Raw genomic sequence first — 22,003 nt, forward strand, 5'->3', positions numbered from 1 at the left:
TGTCCCCCCCTGGAACCAACCCCGACCACCCACCCCCTACGCCTTAGAGGGTGGCCTCTGGCCCTGTGCTCCTTTCCTTTCCCTCCCATCGCACCCCCTGGCACTGTGTAGCTGCTGCTCACTGCCTGAAAGGCTGGACAGCTGCTGGGCTCTCTAATTAGCTTCCTGGCTGCCATCCCAGAGCAAGGCATGTGTTACTGTAAAGAGCTGCCTCACCTCCCCTTCATCAATAATCCCCTGTGCAGATCCCATCAGGCGGCAGCTGAGGGGCCCTGGAATCCTCATCACGTGAGACCAGCAAGGCTCCTTCTGTCAGCTGGACAGGAACAGGCAGCGGACTCACAGCCTCACCCGCAAAGTGACCGGGAATTTATCTGCTTTCTCCCTATGACGGCCCACATCCTTCGGGTGTCCCACAGGTGAATCCACCGCACCTGCCCCTTCATTGCCTCCCCGGTGGAGGCAGAAAGAAGCCCAGTTGGTCTTTCGGAGGACAAATCTGGAGCATCTCAACAGCGCGACTCCCAATGCCCTACTTTTCACAGCTTGCTACAGCCAAGCCACCCCCAGAGATTTCTAAACAGCCAGGGGACCCGGTCCCAGAAGTCCTGTGGAGGCTGGTTTGTTTATACGAGGGGTTGTATTCCAGCAAAGATTGACTACCTGGTGAAGGCCAGGCACTGTACCCCGTGTGAACAAGACAAGGTTCCTGCCCCCTTGGTGCTCACAGTTCTGTGGGGAGACAGACCATAAGTAAGCCAGCCAGCACATACTGTAATGTCTGGTATCAGGCCACGAAGGAGGGCAAAGGCCTGGAAGGGGACAGAAAGAAATTAGATGCAGGAGGGCGAGTCTTAAACTTCTCTAAGGATCCAGCATCAGGGCCTACATCAGAAAGACACAAAGAAGCTTAGCAAAGAGCTTTGGGAAAAGCATTCCAGGCAGGGGGAACAGTAAGTGAAACAAGCTAAACAAGTTTGAGAAACAGCCAGGCCAGAGAAGCTAAAGTTTGTGTAATTAGGGGTCAGACATTCTCTGCCCCTTATCGCAAGGGTCATCTGGTGATCCCTACAGGGCCAACTAGGTCAGGGCAAAGTGCCCAACTGCCAAATAAATGTAGCTAGTCAACTGAAGACTCTTCTTGCAGGCAGGGGCTGGAAACCGTGAATTCCTCATCAGCTGTTGCTTGGCAATTTTATTAACACATGAAGGGAAGGTGAAATCCTTTAACTCATGGCCTGGAATTTCCATCTGTTTCTGATCAAAAGAATTTAAGTAACTTCACCAGGTCCTCTCTAGCCTGGCTGTTTCACCTTAACAAGAAGGTAAATATTCCTTTTTACTCCAGGTAGTTTGTTGGATTTTCTGTCACTTACAATCAAGAAAATTCTAACTAGCACAGATGGTTTCTCCTCACCTGGAACACACCTAGCTGGCACGAGAGTCACGTATCTGAGCACCACCTACCCATCTCTGCTGCTGTGAAAACCAGTGGCTCTGCCCTTTGCAGACAGTAAGGGGCAGAATCTCAAATAAGAAAGTCGGATGCCTGGCATGGTGGGTGAATCTCAGCGGGATGGCTATAGCTCTGGGGGCTCCAAATCACCCTCCTGGTCACTGATTTTGTCAGTTCCCCTTGACTTACCTGGTCCTTGCCAGCAACTAGCACACCTTGACTTCTGAAAACAGGACATGAGAAAACTAGTAGCCTAGAGATGAGGCCCAAGCCAAGATCAAGAAGTGCACAGAGAGATATTTTTCTGAAAACTGCAGAACTGCACTACCCAGTTTGAGAGCCACTAGCTACATGGGACTCTTTCAAATTTAACTTTAAAAATGAATAAGATAAAAAAAGTCAGTTCCTTCGTCTCACTAGCCACATTTAAAGTGCTCAATAGCTACATGTGGCAAATGTCTACCATATTGGACAGTGCAGATGTAGAACATTTCCATCATCACAGAAAGTTCCACTGGACATTGCTCTAGAACTTACCAAGGGTGACGAGAAGGCTGCCAAACACGCAGACCTAAAGCTGAGCTGAGCTGAGCTTCCTTGCTCTTGGAAATCCTCTTTCTTTTCTGAACAGACACCACTGCCCTCATCCTCTCCCTCAAGCCTAGTTAACCAAGGCTGCCATTGTGAGATGGGGGAGGATGAACCCTTGTTCCAAGAAAGTCACTGTCTACTGTCTGAAGAGTGACTTTTATCCAAGAGGCCAGGAGAGGGCTCTGGCCATGGGTAAAATGAGGCCAGCCTCTGAGTCTCTGGCTATAACTCAGTGTAGGGGGTGCTGCTTGCACTATTTAAAAAACTCCAAACCATTTATTGAGTACCCTCTATGTGCCAGGCAGGTGTCACACAGGTCATCTCATGAGTCCCCTCCATGAGCCCATGAAGCAGGCATTAACTCTGATTGACAGGAGGCAAGGGAAGCTCAGAGGTTAAATGACAGCTAGAAAATGGGAGGGCCAAGGGTTTCATCAGCACTTTCCCCCTGCTACACCATTCATGGGAGGTGCAGATGTGCAGACAGGAATTAGGGGACTTAATTTACCTATGGCAGTGGGCCACCTAGAGCTGCCCTTTTTTCTCAGGGCAGACAACCTCATGTAAGCTGTCCCTTCCAGCCTACTCAAGCCCACCCAGGGGCTTGGGAGAGCTGCCTTCCAAGGGTCTACCCATGAAGTCCCGGTTATTGAAAGACACCACATCAGAACAAAAGGAAGGCCACCAAAGGAAGTACAGAAGATAAACCCTGGAAGGGGGCAGGGGTCAGACATGTAGCATTTCTCCTGGCCAAAGAGGAGAAGGGCATGATCAAATTTTTTGTTTTAGAAAGCCATCTGGACCACGAGTTCCTTACCTTTGCATCCTCATGTCCTGGATAAAATTTGACATACGGTAGGGACTCAAAATCCAAGTGTTGAATGGAGGGAAAGGCACGGGGGCAGGTCCTCCAAGAGCGAGGGGCCTGGCCAAGAGGAGCTTGAAGGGCAGGTGGGTTGGGGGGGAAGACCGAGAAATGAGTTGTTCTGGGGGCGCCGTGATGGGTGCTGTTTGCTCCATACATGACCCAATCTGACTGTCCCTTTTCTTTAAGTAATGGCCCAGAGGAAAGGCCAGCATACACCGGGCTGGGCACTGACTGCAGCAGGCCCCTCCACCGTGGGCCTTAAGCCCAGCAACCCTGGCCCCTCACTCAGCCTCTCGCCAGACAGCTTCATCTACTGTGGAAGTACCGAGCCTTGCAACACTCTCAAATATGGCTCCAAACAGCACTTAGGCAAGAGTAATTAAAGGGAATGTTATCTCAGTCAGGCTCTCATTAGGCACGTAATTAGACTGCTGAAAATAATTAACATTCCTTTTGACAAAGGAAGCAGAGGACCCATTACATTCACTAGGACGCCTCAGACCAGCCTGAGGAAGGCCGAGAAGAGAACTCATCACCTCCCAGGCCTGCACAGGACAGAGTCAGCATCCGGGAACCTAGACCAGGTGGCGAGTCCTGCCCTGGGCCAGGCTCCTGGGTGAGTGGACACAGATGGAAACGGACGCCTTCATGTATGTATTACAGATAACAATAACACACTCATACAGGCTCACAGAGAAAGAACTTGAAGGAAATGTATGACTATATCAAGATGGCAGGCCAGGGGCAAATGCCTAAATCCCCCAAGTCCTAGAAAATGACAGAAAAGACATTTTCTAAGAAGAATAAATCCATTACAGCACCAGAAAGTGAGGGAATTATATGGGCTCCCTGAAGATGGAAGCAAATGAGAATAAACAGATACAGAAACCACAACCCCCAAAATAAAATCATGGAATAATAATAATAATGACACTCATACAGGACATATATGTGCCAGACGCTGTTCTAAGCACATATTATCTCATCTAACCTTCACAAAAATCCTTTGAAATACAGACTATTATTTTCCCTGCTTTACAGATAAGACCCAGAGTTACACAGCTTTCCCAAGGTCATAGTGCTAGTAAGTGCCAGGGCTAGGATTTGAACCCCAGCAGTGCGGCTGAGGATTCTACACTCAGTCAGAGGAGTGGCTCTGCAGGGTCCAAGTTTGGAGAGATTAGGGGCCCAGGAGACGCCCTGAGTGGTTGGTCACAGGATTTGGAGGAGCCAGGCAAGCGGGCTCCTGCCCCACCTCTCCACCCAGGCTCCTGCCGGGACGTTAGGGTAGGGAGGCAAGGGGACACGTAGACGGCTCCTGCATCCCCAGCAGGCACATCCCACCCTCCTGTCCACAACCAGGGGCAGCTGGCTCTAGAGCGCGGAATCAGGTTTCACACAGAGGTGACTAAAAAACCTGAAAATACAAAGGGAGAAGAAACACAACCAAGACTTAGCAAACATTTGACAAAAACCAAAGCAACCAAAGAAGCACCGAATTAGAGAACAGAAGTTCCAGCTGGAAAACAAAATCAATAAAGTCACCAGAACGAAATGTTTTCCAAAGTATGATTAATATCCTCTGAGGGATAAGAGGGGCTACTGAGTCTATGAACCCAAACGAAGCTGTTGCCAGAAGAATGATGAAGATCTCAGAAATGACGGAAATACACCATGGTTAACCACTTATCTCTGGATGAAAGAATAGAGCGACTTCATTAAAATGTTTCTTTATATAGAAAAACTATTTTTCTAAACTTCCTATATCAAACATGTGTTACTTTCAGAATCGGGAAAGTTATTTTTTAAAATGCCTGGTGCGAGGTAGGTGCTCAGTAAGGGGGTAGATCCTGTCCCCTACACCAACCCTTGGCCCCATCCAGACTGGTACATAACTTGCCGTCCCCCAATTTCTCCATCCATGCTCCTGTCTCCGGGTCTCTGTGCACACTGTTCCCCTCCTGGAATGCCCTTATCTATCGCTATTTACCCAGATTTGCCTGTCCTTTAAGGCCCAAAGATTACCCTTGTTAATGAAATGTCCCTTCATCGTACCTAACCCACTCTGATCCCTCCTCCCCCAAACTCCTAAGGGCACTTAATTCTCCAGGGTCATAGGACAGCTCTCACTGAGCTGTCCTGTGGGGTCACAGTACTGACAACTTACATGTCCTTTACCTTTCAGTGACCAAGTCTTGTCTCCCCAACTCAATGGTAGGCTCCTTAAAGACACCGAGAGGGAACTAGCTTTTGTCCCATACCCCAATGTGCCCAAATAAAGCTGAGAAGCTTTCGTAAGAACATTCTTATGTGTCAGTTGAATGAACGATGAATTAGCTTCCGATCCTGGTGGGAGTAGAAAGAGGAAAACTATTGTGGAAATGTGGTTTCTCAGCAGGGCTGGGCACAGCACAGCAAGGTCCTCCCATGTGGGTGATGCCCTCGAAAGTGGGTCACCTGGTCGCAGATAACTTGACCTCCCATGCCTTGCCTGGGATCCAGAAATACCTGCAAACCCAGGGTGGATGACTGGTAAATCTCGGGGCAAAATGTGGATAAGGAGTAAGACATTTATATGGTCTTAGGTTGTCTCCCCACAGATTGCTTATTAGTAGCGAGGAAAAATCAGTAAATGCACAGTGAAGAGATCGGACACCTTGACGAAGTGATTCAACTTAACATCACACGTAAGGGGCGAATGGACATCCGGTGCCTCTGGATGTAATACAATGAAAAAGATACAACATCACTCATGTGTATGCTAGCCAGGAGGGTATAACTCAGTCTAAATGTGAGGCAACAGCAGAGAAATCCAAAAGGAAGAACATTCTATTTTTTTTAAAGGGGGAGGAGGAGGCGGCTATATTCTTAAAAATGTCAATGTCATGAAAGACAAAGAAAGGCTGAGGAACTGTTCTGGATGAAAAGACTAAAGAGACATAACAACTAAATGCAGTGCTGGATCCTGGACTGGAGAGGAAATAAATGCTGTAAAGGACGTTATTAAGTCAATCAACAAAACTGTAAGATAACCAGCAGATTAGATAAAAGTATCATATCAAAGTTCAATTTACTGAAGGTTCTGTGAAACAATATCCTTATTCTTAGTAATCCACACTGAAATATCCAGAGAGAAAGGGCCATGATGTAGGCAACTTACTCTAAAAAGGTTCAGGAAAGGACCTCCCTGGTGGTGCAGTGGTTGAGAATCCACCTGCCAATGCAGGGGACATGGGTTCGAGCCCTGGTCCGGGAAGATCCCACATGCCATGGAGCAGCTAAGCCCAAGAGCCATAACTACTGAGCCTGCGCTCTAGAGTCCGAGAGCCACACTACTGAGCCTGAGTGCCACAACTACTGAGCCCACATGCCTAGAGCCCGTGCTCCACAACAAGAGAAGCCACCTCAATGAGAAGCCTGCGCTCCACAACGAAGAGTAGCCCCCACTCGCCGCAACTAGAGAAAGCCCATGCGCAGCAACGAAGACCCAACGCAGTCAAAAATAAATAAATTAAAAAAAAAAAAAGGTTCAGGAAAAAGAGGGTGAAAGAGGGAGAGAGAGAAAACATAAATGATAAAGCAAATGAGGCAAAATGTTAAAAAATACTGGATCTGGATAAAGAGTATATGCGTGTTCTGTACTATTCTGGCAACTTTTCTGTAAGTTCGAAATTACTTCCAAATAAAAAGTTTGGAGAGGGACTTCCCTGGCGGTCCAGTGGTTGGGACTTTTTGTCTTCCAATGCAGTGGGTGTGGTTTGATCCCTGGTTGGGGAGCTAAGATCTCACATGCCTCGTGGCCAAAAAAACAAAACATAAAACAGAAGTAATATTGTAACAAATTCAATAAGGACTTAAAACAAAAAGTTTGGAGAAAAAAACAACAACAAAGGGGTCCCTTCCATTAGACAGGGTGGGGTGGGGTGGAGCAGACATGGAGGGTGAATCCAGGGAGGACATTTGTCCTCACGTGTCTACACCAGCCCCCAAATTCCAGCCCTGTCACAATGTCCCTCACAGACACATTTCCTCTCCAATGGGGCCCTCCCCTTTTCTTACTTCTCCACCTATTTACTCCTTCCTCTACCCAAGATCAGCAATCTTCCAGGAGGCCGCCCTATCAGTACCACAGGACAGAACTGGTTAACCTTTTGGATCTATTCTTATATGTAGTTAATATTTTCTGGAGATGTTCTGACACCTGTTTTGTCCACAAGCCCATACTAACAAGTCAGGTTATATTTTTTAAGCCACAGCCTTCTAGGTGTTTCATGGTATTTCATTACCCCCCCCCCCCCCGCAAATGTGTGGTTAGTCCTATTCATTCTGTCTGACTTTAGGCCTTTAGACCACGTTCATCCCTTCTGAGATCTCATGCAGGCTTTCTAGGGTAGATGCTCTGTTTCCCACACCCCACCACCATCACCACCACCTAACTCCAGAGTAAACCCCCTGCCCTCCCCTCCCCTCCCCACACACAAGCACAGCCTCCCTCCCCAGGTACTATGAGGAGGGGTAGCCACTTTAAATAATGTACCTCTTTAAACAAGAGGCAGCTGATGGAGTCTCTTTAAGCAGCCTCACTGCAGGAAAGGGAATCGAGCAAACCATCTCATTGCACAACTTCATTTATTTATTAATTCAGAAATCCTTATATGCATCTTTTATGTACAGACTACTCAATGCTAAGTGGGTTGGAGTATGAAAGCTGAAGCACGACAGTGGAAATTCTACTGTAGCGTCAAATAGCAGAAGCCTACAAATAATAGCCTCCATTCCGACAGTGCCTTTTACTTAAATGAACCTACTTCAAGTTTATCTCATTATTCATGCATTCCTTCACACGTTCCTTAAACAATTACCCAGGATCTATGTCATGCCACCAGGTACACGCAAAGACCCAAGAGGCCAAGGGCCAAGCTCGGGCCACAGGTGGCTGACATTCTAAGTGATCCTGGATTGGCCCACTAGCCACACACTGAGGGCACCAGCCACGACGGGACACCAGAGGAAGTTATTCTAAAGAAGAGAAAATGAGTGAGAATCAGAAAGAAGCTACTGTGGCTTCAGCGCACAAATAAATGTTGTTGTTTCTAAGTACATGATTTTATATTATAATTTAGAATTATATTAACTTATTTTTAATTACCTAGGGGACCCTAAGCCTGTCAGTGCTGAGAGCCTCTGAAGATCTTAATCCAGCCAAACAGTAAGTAGAGGTCGCAACCCTAAATGCCAACAGGGTCAAGCAGCCCCCTCAAATTAGCGAAGACTCCGGAGCTATTAAGAAAGTAGGACTGGGCTTCCCTGGTGGCGCAGTGGTTGAGGGTCCGCCTGCCGATGCAGGGGACACGGGTCCGTGCCCCGGTCCGGGAAGATCCCACATGCCGCGGAGCGGCTGGGCCGGTGAGCCATGGCTGCTGAACCTGCGCGTCCAGAGCCTGTGCTCCGCAACGGGAGAGGCCACAACAGTGAGAGGCCCGCGTATCGCAAAAAAAAAAAAAAAAAGAAAGCAGGACTGACAGGAGAGATTTATTGTGGGTGGGGGAGGAGAGGGAGAGAGAGAGAGGGAGTGGGGGAGAGAGAGGGGGAGAGACAGAGAGAGAATGGCATCCATACTTCTGACTTGGGCAATAGCGGGCTCATTCCCTGAGAGAAGAGGATGCCGGCAAAGATGTGCATCGGAGGTGACCCACAATGAACTGCATTTCAGATGCTCTAAGTGTGAGATGCCCACAGGACTCTAGGCTGGAGGCAGGTCTGGGAACCCCGCTGGATGGAGCAGCAGAGAGGAGGACCCTCTGGGGAGAAGGTGCAAGGGGTGACATCTGGGGCTGGCAGAGGAGGAGGTACTGTGAAGGGGCCTGTGGAAAGGCCAGGGAGGGAGGAGGACACCAGGAAGGGGCCCCGCCAGGGAAGCGGGGGCAGGAGAGTGTCAGGGGTCACAGTCAACGGCAGAGGCAAGCCAGACAGGGACTGAGGAGGTTTAGCAGAAAGAGGTCCCTGGGGACCATTTAAGAAGGAGGTGTGACTGCAGAGGGAGGTGACTGAGACAGTGTGGACAGATGACTCTTCTGAGAAATTTACTTGTGAAGGAAAGGAGAGAGAAAATCTGCTGGAGATGTAGAGATGGGGGCAGGGGGAGGCATCCCTTCTCCCTTTCTCCTTCCTTCTTTCCCAGATAAGAGAGACCTAAGGATGTTTCAAGGCCAAGAAAAAAATAAAAAACACACACAGCGATGGAGAGCTTGTGGCTGGGACATACGTTGTGGGGCACATATAGATGCTCTGGGCTGTCCTGAGGTCATGGGGAGAGCACAGCAAGCCACAATCCCAAAGGCCAAGGACACGTGTGTCATTATAATCCCTTTACAGCGGCTTCCCTGGTGGCGCAGTGGTTGAGAGTCTGCCTGCCGATGCAGGGGACACGGGTTTGTGCCCTGGTCCGGGAGGATCCCACATGCCGCGGAGCGGCTGGGCCCGTGAGCCATGGCCACTGAGCCTGCGCGTCCGGAGCCTGTGCTCCACAATGGGAGAGGCCACAACAGTGAGAGGCCCGCGTACCGCAAAAAAATAATAATAATAAAATAAAATAAAATAATAATAATAATCCCTTTACAGAGAGGAGACTCAGGTAGCCAGAGTTAAGGTCATACAAGTACTAAGGTGCTGTGGCCCAGACCCAGAACACAGATCTCCCAGTTCCTGGTCCTGGTCCTTCTTCCAGACCAGTTGTTCTCAATGGGGCCACCCCTGGGATGGCAGGGGTAAGGGCCTTCCGTCAGCACCATGGTGGGTGGGGAGTACCACAGGTACTTATTAGTGGGGACCTGGAATGCCAGACGCCCTGCAGTTCCCACAACAACCCACAAAAGAACCCCCACACACACATAACTTTAGAACATTCCACTAGGCATTCGCAGAGGTGAAAAGCCCATTCATAATTATCGGCATCTAGAACAAAACTCCCTTTCTGAAATAAACAGAGGATTTTTGCATGGTTTTAACATACACTGACTTGTCCAGGAATGCCACCGGAGTGCAAGTCGAGGGGATACTGTACTGTGTGGAACTTTACCAAGAGTGGTCCACCAGCTGGGAAAAAGCCTCAGCGTCACCTCTCCTGGTATTTGAGTCACCCACACAACACACCTGTATCTTGTGGGTATTTGTAGCTGTTACATTCTCAGTGATTCTATGTACAGGTTCAAGCATCTGACTCCTTCCTTCTGTTTTCTGTTGTCGTGCCTAAACAATTACATACTGGAATATGTGATATTGTATTATAATTAACTTTTCCTTTATTTCTCTTAATACAGTTTAGGCATATGGACTTTTTTTTAATTTACGTATACAGGTATGTCATATTATCTATGAATTTTATTCGGGGTAATTAGGAGGCATTACAAATAATTGTTCTAATAAAAAGGGGCACCATCCCAGATTGTGGGATGCAAGGGAAACTGCAGTGCTGAGGGCAATGGAGGGGTGAGTAGAATCAGGGTGGCTTCACACGATCAATCCCACAGAGTAAATTCAATGGTCTTTCACAGATATGGACACGAAGTTCCTGAACGATGGGTACACGACGTGGTCAACCCATGGGGCTTAAGACAACTATTCAGTTGGGGACCTTTGGGAAATTTCATCTCCACGATTAATTTAAATTATACTATACCTCAGCATTTTCCAGCACGTAATGACAATAGGTAGAAGACCACACGTCATCTGCAGGGCCCAGGGAAATGACAAATGCTTGAATATCTGGATGTGTTTAGAAGAAGTCAGAGAACTAGGTGCCAGGCTTGGTCTGGGGAATATCTTCTTAATGCATGAGAAGATGAGTAAACAGTATGTAATAGGTTAAAAAGGCAGGCCAGAAATACTTAGGGCTCCGAATCTGAGAGGGGCTGGTTATTTAATGGGAGGGGAAAGGTGGCCTAAATTCCCACAGGCATGCCCGTCACTGCCAAATAGGGATGAAAGGTTAAAAAAAAGTGTCCTTCAATCAAGATGGGATAGCTAACTGATTCATGTGTCCTCCCCATCTGAGGACACCTGGGGACTGGGAAAAAAGGAACAGCACAGCCTGCTGGCTTGGATGCTAATGGGAGACCTGGAAACAGGGCTTTCTGAGCCTGGCTCTTCCACTAACCCTCACAACTCTATTACCTCTCCTCTTGGTTTCCTCATCAAAAAAAAATGAAGAAAACACAATAGAACACTTTAGATTCCACCACTGTACATTCTTCTGTTGTTCTCATGTTCTTCCAGGAACACTTGTATGTGTGTGTGTGTGTGTGTATCTTTTTTTTTCTGTTTTTAATTTTAAAATGTCAGGTTGAAGCAGCCGTAGGGATTAACCAGCAGATTGACTCTCAAATGAGTTACTGCATCCCTTCCCAGAAGGAAGTAGAGGAACCTGGCTCACTTGGGCTCTGAAGAAACACCCAGATGCAGGACATGCATCTAGGAACGAGTTTACAAGTCCCTCTGCAGAGCTGACTCAGCCAGGGGGCCAACAGGGCCCTTCCCCCCACCCCCAATCCCAGGATTAAAGTGACGTACATGCACCCAGCAGTCACTCCCACCCTGAGGACACGTCAGTTCATCCCTGAGATGCCACAGCAGCAGCAGGGAAGCCTTCTTGGTTTGGGAGTCAAGCAGGGCTGGGACTAGGGTGAGGGAGAAGTCACACTTGCCTCAGCACAAAACTTAAGGAGGTGCCAAGAAGACTTACTAATCAAGATAAATTATATCATAATGCAATATTTTAAAAAAACAGATTGGAAAACCAAGGCGTGGGCTATCATACTGGAACCAGGGCCAAGATTAGAGCAAGGCCAAGGAGGCGAGGTCACGTGAGGGTCTGTGATGTTAGCACAGTCCCGCATCCCAAGGACCTATCCACCACTTACTGCCAATAGCATCTCTGAAGAAATACCGCAGAGAACCACAATCTCTGGTCCCAAACCCTTGGCATTCAGAATTGTTTAGATTTTTTTTTAAAGGTAATGTAGAGCACATCCAGTAGATTACATAATCCCCACAGCAGGGTCTGGGGGCAGCACCCCCAAACACATGCACATTTCTGCAGCCAGATCTATGAATATTCACACCCTGCCTAGTAAAGAGACTGCCGGTGGCCTCATGTTCGTCCAGGTCAGGATTTGTCATCACACGAGTTAAAGAAAAGCCTTTTGGTTTTAGAATGTTTTGAATTTTGAAACTGCAGATAAAAAAGTGTGGGCCTGAATAGCATTACATTACGTCTCTTAAAGAAAAAAGGCGGCAGATTGGACCCAAAACTTTTGTTATAAGCTTGTACAGAAAAGAGAGCTGCAACGGTCCTCAGCAGTGATCACCCAGAGGAAGGCGATTTCTAAAAGTCGGTCAAGCCCAGAGCAAACTTAAAGCATTTCCCACCAGCCAACCAACCAACTGACATTGTTAAATACTGTGTGTGTGTAAAAGCCTGTACAGAGTCCTGGGCTGTACTGAGACATGCTAGACACGGGTCCAGCCCTCAAGAGCTGAAAGGTTAGAGGAGACTGGAAGGTGACCACAAATCATTGAATATTGGAATCTGAAAAGGGCTAATCCACACCCACCCTTTAAAAATGATGAAACCGAAGTTCAGAGAGGGCGAAGGCCTTGCACGAGTTAGAAACAGGAAGTGAGTGGCACAGAGAGATCAGACTCAGGTGTGCTAAAACTGCTCTTCACTGCTCTCTGCACAAAAGCACATAATAATGGCCAGTTTAGTGAGGAAATGAAAAGAGTTGAAAAAGATCCCAGCGGAAGTGGTTTTGGTCAAACACACCTTTGCAGCAAAGATGGGTTCCGACTTCTACAAGGACTGTAATTTGGGGAGGCAGCAAAGCAGGGGAGGGACCTCCTGGCAGGGAAATCATGAGGTATGGGGCGGGGCGGGCGGGTGAGTTGGGCATGTGGGTTAGGCTCTGGTGAAGGGCACAGAACGAGCAGTTAGAAAAGCAGGTAAAGGCAATGCATAGAGAGCTTAAATGCCAGAGTGAAGAACTTACAATTACGTCCTAAGGCCGCATTTCCCAATCATTTGAGTTCTGCCTTCATGATTTATGGCTGCCCACAACCCTCTAGGAAGAGGCAGAGCATGGCTATTTAAATGAGCCCACTCTGGGGTCAGATTCTTTCCATCTGAATCCGGGCTCTGATGCCAACTGTGTGACCTTGGACAAGCTGCTTAATCTCTCTTTGCCTCAGTTTACTCATTTGTAAAACAGAAATAAAGAAGTACCTCCCTTGTAAGAGTTACATGAAAGAGTGTTTACTATCCTGAAAACAGTACCTGGCATTCATTTTAAGTATTCAATAAATGTTGGTTGTTGTTAATTTAAGTTAAATTTGTAGTTATATATGTACTGTAGCCTTATCCTAAGCTATAATATCCATGAAATCCTGGGCTTCTTGTGACAGCTGTGGTTTTGATGATATATAACAAGAGGGTCCATCAAAAGTGTTAACTAAGGCAGTGAATACAACAGGTAGGACGCTCCCAAGCTGGTAAGAGGGCCTCCAAAAGAACCACCCAGGAAATCTGATATCTGACCTTGCAACTGAAAGGACAGGGTGGACTGGCCTCTGACTATACCTGAGACACACAAGGTGTGAGACAAAAGCTGGCCATCTGCTGTGGGCGGAGCCAAGGGAGCCGGCTGAGCTGGGGGATGGGCCTGCATTCCCAGGTTCACTGCGCCAGAGGATGTGTGATTGTCTCCTTGGGCTAAAGTGGGCCACAAGCAAGTGAGGGCTGGCAAGAGATCAGAGCAGGTCTTGTCCAGGAGGGCCACTCGGACAGACAGAAGGACCTTAGCCGGAAGAGGCTGGAGGTGAATCGCGGATTTTAGGGGCTGAGGAGAGAACAGTGATCTAGAATAGTGGATAATTTGCTCTTTTCAAGACAACCAGGAGTAAATGGTCCCAGCAAATGTGGGGGAAGAGTGTCTGAGAAACCCATGAACGTGGCCACAAGAAGAGACTCAGCATTAAGTACCTGCCAAGCCCAGGAAGCTGGGAGCTGGCAGACAACAGTGCTGGCCAAGTAAGCCCTTTCCTGTCCCTCTCAGGCCAGTGACAAAGGACTGGATGTATTAAGTACTGAATTGAGACCGTTTGTGACTTAAAGTGACCACAGGACCTCCTACCGCCTAAGAATGACCCAGAAAGTTATGGGGCCTGATTGAGTTTTCCTCCCACGGCAGGGAAACAATTAATCCCACTAAATCAACATAAAGGTCCAGCAGGAGACACAATTAGGTCGTGTTAGTGAGTTAAGTCATCCCAATGAGTCATGTTTCTTTACATTCATTAGAAACATAGCTATTAAAATGAAATGTTTGTCCCTTTACCAACTAAAATCATCTCTCAATATTCCCAGTGGTATGGTAACCACCATTAGAAATCACTGCTATAGGGCAATAAGGAACTCAGGAATAAAGCAAGGCAGGTAGGGACAGAAAAGATGGGTTTGGTGGGTTCAATGGGAACTCATTTGCTCCCCAACCTTGAATACGATGAAATTAAAACAGAAGACGTACCGATGGAGAACAGAATCCTTGGACAAATGGCTTGCGCAAAGGGAAATCAAGGCGGCCCAATTTCACGAGTTCCTAGGCTGAGCTCATAGTATGATCTTGCTCTTTTAAGTGGAGCTAGGGCAGCAGGGGGAGATACGTTCTCATTGACTCTGAGTCAGTCGGAAGGCATCAGTCAAAGTCCTCTGGTCCCGGAGCCCTGGAGGATCCTGGACTGAACCAGGCCCTGGCATCAGCCACATGTAAGTGCAGACTCTAAGACATACACCAGGCACAACTTCCCTGCTGCCTTCACTTGGGGAAAGCGGAAGGACGGGGGCGGGGTAAAGTTGAAGTTTTAAGACAAGATACAAGGGGTGTATCTCATCATTTAGGAGATGGCGTGTATAAGGGTGAACAGACGCCACCTCTCGGCTGCCCCCTTTAAACAAACGAGGAATGATCCAACCTAGTCCCCCTTCCCAAGAAGGGACTTGCTCCAACTGTATCTTAGTCCCCTCACTTCCAATTTGGCTTCTTTCTCCTTCAACCCCACCTCTGCTCTCCCAGCTGTGACTTCCTCCAACTCCAGACCAGCTGAGTTATCGTTTGAGAAAAAACCAAATTATCCAGATTCTACTAGATGACCCAAGCATGATGGCTGCAGGAGGTGTTAGAGAATATCTTTTCCAACATTCTCATTCTACAGACAAGGAAACGAACTCATGTCACATGAGCTGAGACAAGAACCAAACAAAGTCCCCAGACCCCAGCACAACGCTCCATTATACACCGTCATGGTAACTCTCAAAGGAGGTCAGCTCCCCTCCCGCAGGCCACCACCTCAATCTTCATTCCTCTTCCACAAACACGTCACAGTGGTAGGAAAGCCCCAGAGTTAACCTGCCTAGAACAAACAAGGATAAAAGAGTTGAGGACCATCCCGATGAACTGGCCGGTCACCTTTGAATGGAGTAATCAGCGGCCACAAGTACTTCCTCAGAAGAACAGGATGGTCCAATGCTTACCGTACTTTGCAGAGTATACCTGGGACCAGGAGTCATAATCAGGGTCTCCACAGCTGGACCATAATGACGGGCAGGGGAAGGAAGGCCCAGAAACTAGGTTGGAGGACGAGGCCTGGAGTCAAGAATCTGCTAAGACGAACTACTATGACTAGTGGAAGGAGGGTGACAGAAGGCAAAATGCTGCCCAGACAGCCTATCAAGCAAGAGAAAAATCTGGCATCCAGATGAAATGGGGTTTATGAGACATATCCCTATGCCAAGCAGAAGTCTGGTCCTCTTACAGCAAATCCCAGGCCATCTGGTCTGCTTCCCCAGTGCAGGGTACCGACCCCTCTCTTCCCAAACATTCGTCAGGATATTGTTTTTCAAAGAAGAATCTCAATTTTCATCTCCTTTTAAGTAGCTGTGTTTAATCCACACCAGCTCTCCTTCCTATACTTTAACTAACACCACCTCCACTTTACTTCCTCCCCAGCGTTTGTTCCACCATGCTATCCAAGGCTACTGAACACAGTAGCATCAGACAGATCTCAGTTTAAATCCCAATTTGGACTCTTGCTAGCTGTGTGACATGGGCAGTGACTTTATTCTTTATCGAGTGCTTAGCCCAATGCCTGGCATATAGTAAGTATTCAATAAACAGTGGCTGTCGTCATTATTATTGCTATGTTCACTGAAGCCAGCTGAAGTTCCCTGTGTGGAATTAAATCCCAGAGGGCTGACATGGGCTGTCCAAGGTCACACGAGTGAGTCAGGGAGGGATCCCGGATTTCCTAATTCCGGAAGCCTTCGCCAACCATCAGCTCCTGCACAAACAACAGCATTGCCCAACAGCCTAGAAATCTGGGTCTCTGATCATATCCAAGTACCACAGCTGATGATGTAATAGGTACTCGCCATGTGCTGGAAACTGGGCAGGCTATATGAAAGCTTTAAGGCATCTACAGATCAGCATAGGAAGGTCATCTCCTTGTTTGTGGCAGGCAAAAACACAATTACAAAATGAAAGTCTGGAGCCGTTGCTTCTGTTTCCCACTGGTGACAATATTTCTCGTCCATATTTGCTTTCAGAAGGTAGATGAAAGTAAGACCACCGACCTGGCTGCCTTATTCCTGGCTTTAGAAAGGCTTTTTTGATCGGGAATGAGGCGGGGTGTGGGTCCTAGGGACTGAAGACTAAATGGAGTCTGGCCAAGGATAGCTATGGAAAAGAAGATGGGGGCTGGCAGTGGTCCCCAACGTTGCTCCAAAGAACTCCAGAACTCCAGAAAAGAATCCTCTCTTTGTGGCCCTTTAATCTCCTTCTTGGCTGGCATCCCTAGCTCGGGGCTGGTGTCAAGGCCTTAGGAAAACTCAGGGTAAGTGACCTTTCTGATGAAAACGGACCATTCCAGAAACTCACGTGACAGGAGTGCCTCTTAAAAACTGAAAGGTGGGCTTCCCTGGTGGCGCAGTGGCTGAGAGTCCGCCTGCTGATGCAGGGGACACGGGTTCGTGCCCTGGTCCGGGAAGATCCCACATGCCGCGGAGCGGCTGGGCCCGTGAGCCATGGCCGCTGAGCCTACGCGTCCGGAGCCTGTGCTCCGCAATGGGAGAGGCCACAGCAGTGAGAGGCCCGCGTACCGCAAAAAAAAAAAAAAAAAAAAAATTGAAAGGAAACAACAAATGAATGAACCAGCTAGAAGGCCTTCGTCATTCAAGTCCAACTACGAAAGCAGTCAGAAATGGCTAATCCAGTGTGTCCTGAATGCAGGGCTTCTGACGTGGAAAGGAATGGCAGAAAGAGCCCTCTCCAATTACGCCCCCGATTTATTAGATCTCCCTATGGTAAGTTAGGATTTAACAATGCAAGTCTTACTTTGTTTTAACTGCCATGCTTCCAGAGTGAGCAGCAAAAAGGAGCAATCTGAGGACCCAAGTCCTGCCCATGTAGACTGTCTGCCCTAATTCCAAGGATGCTGTCCCTCTATAATACCAGCCACACTGAGAGCCAAGAGCCCTCAAAGGGTATCAAACTCCCTGTTGGGGAGCAAGCAGAGTAAAGAACAATGGGGAGCTGGATGTTCAGAAACAGGAATTGGCAATGACTTTGGTTACTCCTCGAGTTGCCAGACTTGATGGTGACCGACCCCAAAGGCAGAAGCACCAACATCCGGGGAGGGTGGAAAGTTACCTTTCAGAACCATCCTCTAAGGGACCAGGGGGCCAATGGCACTCACTCTGTGACCTCGACCCCACCAGATCTATACATAAAGGAACTGATGTTAAAATGAACATTGAGGATAGCCTTAGGGCGAAGCAGAGTGGGAGTTCACACCTGCAGGATGGATGTGAGCAAAGGGAAGGGAGCAGCTTCTCTTTTTCATCTGGGAATGGGACAGAGAATGGGATAGATTCCTTATTCAGCCTCAGTTCTATCTATGGCTGTGAGTTGCAGGGGTGAAAATCCCTTCCTTTTCCTTGAATCACAGCAGCATGACACATCCCACAGCTCAAAGTCTGAGGCAAATGTACATTTGAAATCAAACACATAGGTACCTAAATTCTATCAGTGCATCTTTATCTCATGATGGAAAAGTGTAACCAGTGGATCTCCTCCGGTACTTAACGGTAAACATTCTTAAATCCCAGGAAAGGAAAACTTCCCCAACACAGACATTCACACACACCACAGCCAGTGCGCTAACTCTTAGTGTGACTCAGTTTCCCTCCATGGAAGCAATGGTCAAAAGTACCACCTCCCAGCCCTTCCCCAGAAATCAGCTTAGACTTTACTTTTCAAATACAAAGCCTCTGACTTCTGAGAGGTGGTGGTGGAGGAAGCAGAACACCTGGTCAGTAAGGCTGAGTTTCTTCTTGCTCAGAGCATCAGTATCCCTTCCGACATTCCCTCCTTAGCCAGGTGTTGCCACAAAGGGAGCTGAGAGTTTGACAAGTCAGAAATTATCCACACCTTAAAAGGAATGTTTCTGGAACAAAAAGTAAAAATAAAAAAATAACCCAAACCACCTTGTCTGTAAATTGGGGGTCGGGGAGGAATGCGGAGGAAAGTAAAGAGATACAAATTTGAAAACAGTCAGGCTGTGCCAGGGTTAGATTTCCCTTCCCTCAAGGACAGCCAGATCTGATACGGCTGCTGCTAAGGTCAAGCGGCTTCACTTTACTGCCCTTACCCAGGTCTCAATTTATAACATCAGCGTCCCCAACATCATCAGAGACCCTTCTGAGAGCTTGGAGGGTGACTGTCACCGACATCCAGGCTGGACACCATCTACCAGAAAAAACCCTACTAGGAAGTAACCTGAAGGTATCCAGAGAGCAGAGGCAGACAGAAAAGCACTTGCTGCCCGCAAGCGCCTTTCTGATTAAAAACTTACACTTTTAAAACCAACACTGAGCTTTCCCTATCACAAATGCTGTAATGTAGCCCTTTCCTGCAAAATGACACCTTTCCCTTTAGAAACAGTATGTGAATCTGATACAAGTGAAATTAAACACAGTATAAGGCTCCCTAACTCATTTAACATCTTTCATTCAAGAACCCAGGGCACTTAAGTCACTTTATAAATGTAAAAACTCATGCCTCATCACTTTAAAAGGGGGAGTCGGAGGGAGTATCATTTTCCCATCTATGGTCAGTACATTTGAGTAACAGTCCATGGAAAAGCCCCTCTCTCACCACTGGAGGTGGGGAGGTCAGGCCTCTATACCATTATCCTCAGCTCAGAATAGCTTGGGGATTAACCCAAAGGGGAACTGAGCCATAATCAACCCTGCCCATTTAGAGGGGAAAGGGCCCTAGAAGTGGGGTGGGTGGTGCTCTCCAGTCTAGCACCTGCATCTGACTTCAGCCACAAGGTCCAGGGCCATATAGAGCTATAGCTCAGGGGACTTCATTTTTTCCTGCTATCCTTTACTGCTCCCTCCCTCCTGTACCTTTAAGTGACCAAAGTCAACACTAAATCAGCTTGTAATTTCCCTCCAAGGATGAGATAAATAAGTTGGCCCACTCTCTACTGTCTCCCCAGTTACTCAACTCTGTCCCCAAATATAAAGCCTAGGGGAGAAAGGCCAAGCCTCATCTCAGCCCACCCCTCCATTCCTCTAGGGTGTCCTGGGAGGCCCACCTCTGGCCCAACCACTCACAGCATTAGTTCAGTCACAGGAGCAGACAGGAGAGTCACCCAGCAGTTCAAACCCCCCCACACACACACAATTCAGTGCCTTCTGTCTCCACAGGCAAGCAGATGTAGCACTGCCTTGCAACCAGGGGGAAAATCCGACTCTCAGAGGGCTGTCTTTTCTAAGAGGAAGAAAGGCAATGGGCAGTCCTGCCACAGGATGGAAGCCGGTGGTCACATGCAAGCCAGATCAGAGCTGGAGGCACCTTGTTCTTGGAGACACAAGGTCGGGGACTGGGGACCTGGAAACTGGCCCATTTGTTTTCTAGAGAGAAAGACACTGTATCCCCCATCCCTGCCCCGGGAAGGCTCTTCAGCCCTCCCCTTGACCCCTCTTCCTGGTTACAGCAAAGAGAAAAACCCAGGCCCCCTGATGACCCAAGTCTGAAGGCCAGAATAACAGCTCCTTTGCTACTGGGTGCTGAGAACGCAGGAGAATTGGTGAGCTGAGCCCCCAAGGTTATGCTGGCACAGCTCCCCAGGGTCCTGCTCTTTTCCTCCTGGGAGGGCTCGAAGTGGCGTCAGAACAACCTGCCACCCTAAGCTCTGTACCTGAGGCAAACAAACAAACATACCCCCCAAGGAAACTGTGGAGAAAGAGGGAGACATAGTCCAGGGCAGGAAGGGAAGGGGATCAGTTTCTGACTGGGCACAGGAAGAGGGAAAGGAAGACACCTGGGAAAGAGGCCAATATCGCCTTCCCCTTGCTGTAATGGTCCCCATCCCAGCCCCGCATCTCCCACAGAGGACCGGAGATCAGGGTGGGCAGATGGAGAGCTGGCAGCCAGGGGGCTGGGAAGGGGAGGACGCCTAGGTGTGCAGTCCACCATCACCTAGTTTTTCTATGCACCCTGGAGAGAGGGTTCATCTTGGCACGGTTCCCTCCCCTTCAGAAAAGTCCTCAGCCTCAAACTCAGGAGGGTCCGTGGTTCCCACTCCCAAGCCTCTCTAGCTTCCACCCAGCCTGACGCCCCCTCCGCTCCCCTGAGGCGGCCTAGGGGATGCTCTCCGCCCGGAGGAAGAGGGGATGTCAACCTTCCGCTGCCGGAGATCCCCGGCTGACCCCTTCCCCTCGCATCTCCCCAAGCCCCCTTTGTTTCAGGCGGTGAAAGTTGCCAGCGTGCACCCCCTTCCCCAACACGCCCCCCTGTGCGCCCATCCCCCTCAGGGAATCCAAGCCTGGGCGCACCATCTAATTAGCGGCTCGCTCTCGAGCCGGGGCACCGCTTCGAAACCGAAAGCAAAGAGGAAGCGGGATCCGGCAGCGCCCCCAGCCCGGTCGCCTGGTCTTCCCCATCACCGCACCATCGCCCGCGCCCCCCCGCACTCGGCGCTGCCCGCCCCGCGCGGCCACCTCTCCCGGCGGCGGAGAGGCCTCTCTGCGGGCATCGGGGGCACCTACCGGTGCGGGGCCGGGGCCGGGGCCGCGAGCAGGGGCAGGGCAGGGCCGGCCGCCTGCCGGGCGCAGGTGCGGCCGGGAGCGCTGTCTCCCCTGCTCGCTCCCGCTCCTCCTCCCGCGCCGGTGCTCGGGGCGCTCTCCTGCGCCGCCTGCTCCCCGCCCCCAAGCCCGGCGCTCGGGCTCCCCCCGCGCCGAGTTGCCGGCCCTGCCTCCCCCACGCCGCCGGTCCTCCCGCGCGGCGCCTAGTCCCGCATTGTGTGTCGGCCGCCGCCGCGGCGGTGCGGAGGTCGGGGGGCTGTTGTCGCCGCTGCCCGGGCAGAACGGAGCCGGCGGCGGCGGCGGCGGCGGCGGCGGCACTCACCCATAGTACGGATGCGGTGCAAACTGCACATGCTCGCGTCTGACAAGCACTCTGCCTCCGGCGCCGCTTAACTCCTTGCTCGCCCGCTCCCCCGCTCCCCCGCCGGGTCCGCTGCCCGGCCGACCGCACCGCCTCGCGCCGCCGTGAGTCGGCGGCGCCCCGGGCGCCTGGAAGCGCGCCCTCGGTCCGGGCCGCGGCGCAGGTGGCTGCAGTGCAGAGCTCTTCGGCCCTCCCAGCTTCTGCCACCGCGCCTGCGTTTGAGGTGTCTGCAGGAGCCCCGAGGAGAGGACCAGCCGGGACCCCTCAGCTCCCAGCTTGTAGGAGTTGTGTGGACTGCGTGTACAATGTCCACTGTGGGTATCCTGTAGGTCCCAGCTACCTGAGGGCCACGGTCAACATGGTATTGCAGACCCACTATATGCCAGCATAATGTTCCGTGCCGTCCATTCATTGAAACGGGCCTGCAAGATGAGTTTTATTATCCCCATTTCAAGATGGAAGAACTGAGCCCTGTGGAAGTTACGGAATCTACCTAAGGCAGAGCCTGAACGTCCAAGGCCCACA

The 22,003-nt window shown here is 49.6% G+C and overlaps 1 protein-coding gene across 2 annotated transcripts in view; it reads right to left on the reverse strand.

The window, feature by feature from the left end:
* TMEM229B (transmembrane protein 229B) overlaps nt 1–21,739 on the reverse strand; it is a 38,814-nt gene extending 17,075 nt beyond the window's left edge. Inside the window, exon 1 of one of the 2 annotated variants that reach the window (XM_027111565.1) lies at nt 21,440–21,739. The gene's annotated coding sequence lies outside the window, so the exon portion shown is untranslated. Of the gene's footprint in view, nt 1–21,081; nt 21,247–21,439 lie in introns of those variants that run through there. The other variant, XM_027111564.1, reaches the window with a different exon arrangement.
* Between the last annotated feature and the right edge of the window lie 264 nt (nt 21,740–22,003).

The sequence above is a fragment of the Aethalodelphis obliquidens genome, unplaced genomic scaffold, assembly GCF_003676395.1.
Source record: "Aethalodelphis obliquidens isolate GAN/ISIS:26980383/991018 unplaced genomic scaffold, ASM367639v1 scaffold10, whole genome shotgun sequence".
NCBI classification, from domain to species: Eukaryota; Metazoa; Chordata; class Mammalia; order Artiodactyla; family Delphinidae; genus Aethalodelphis; species Aethalodelphis obliquidens.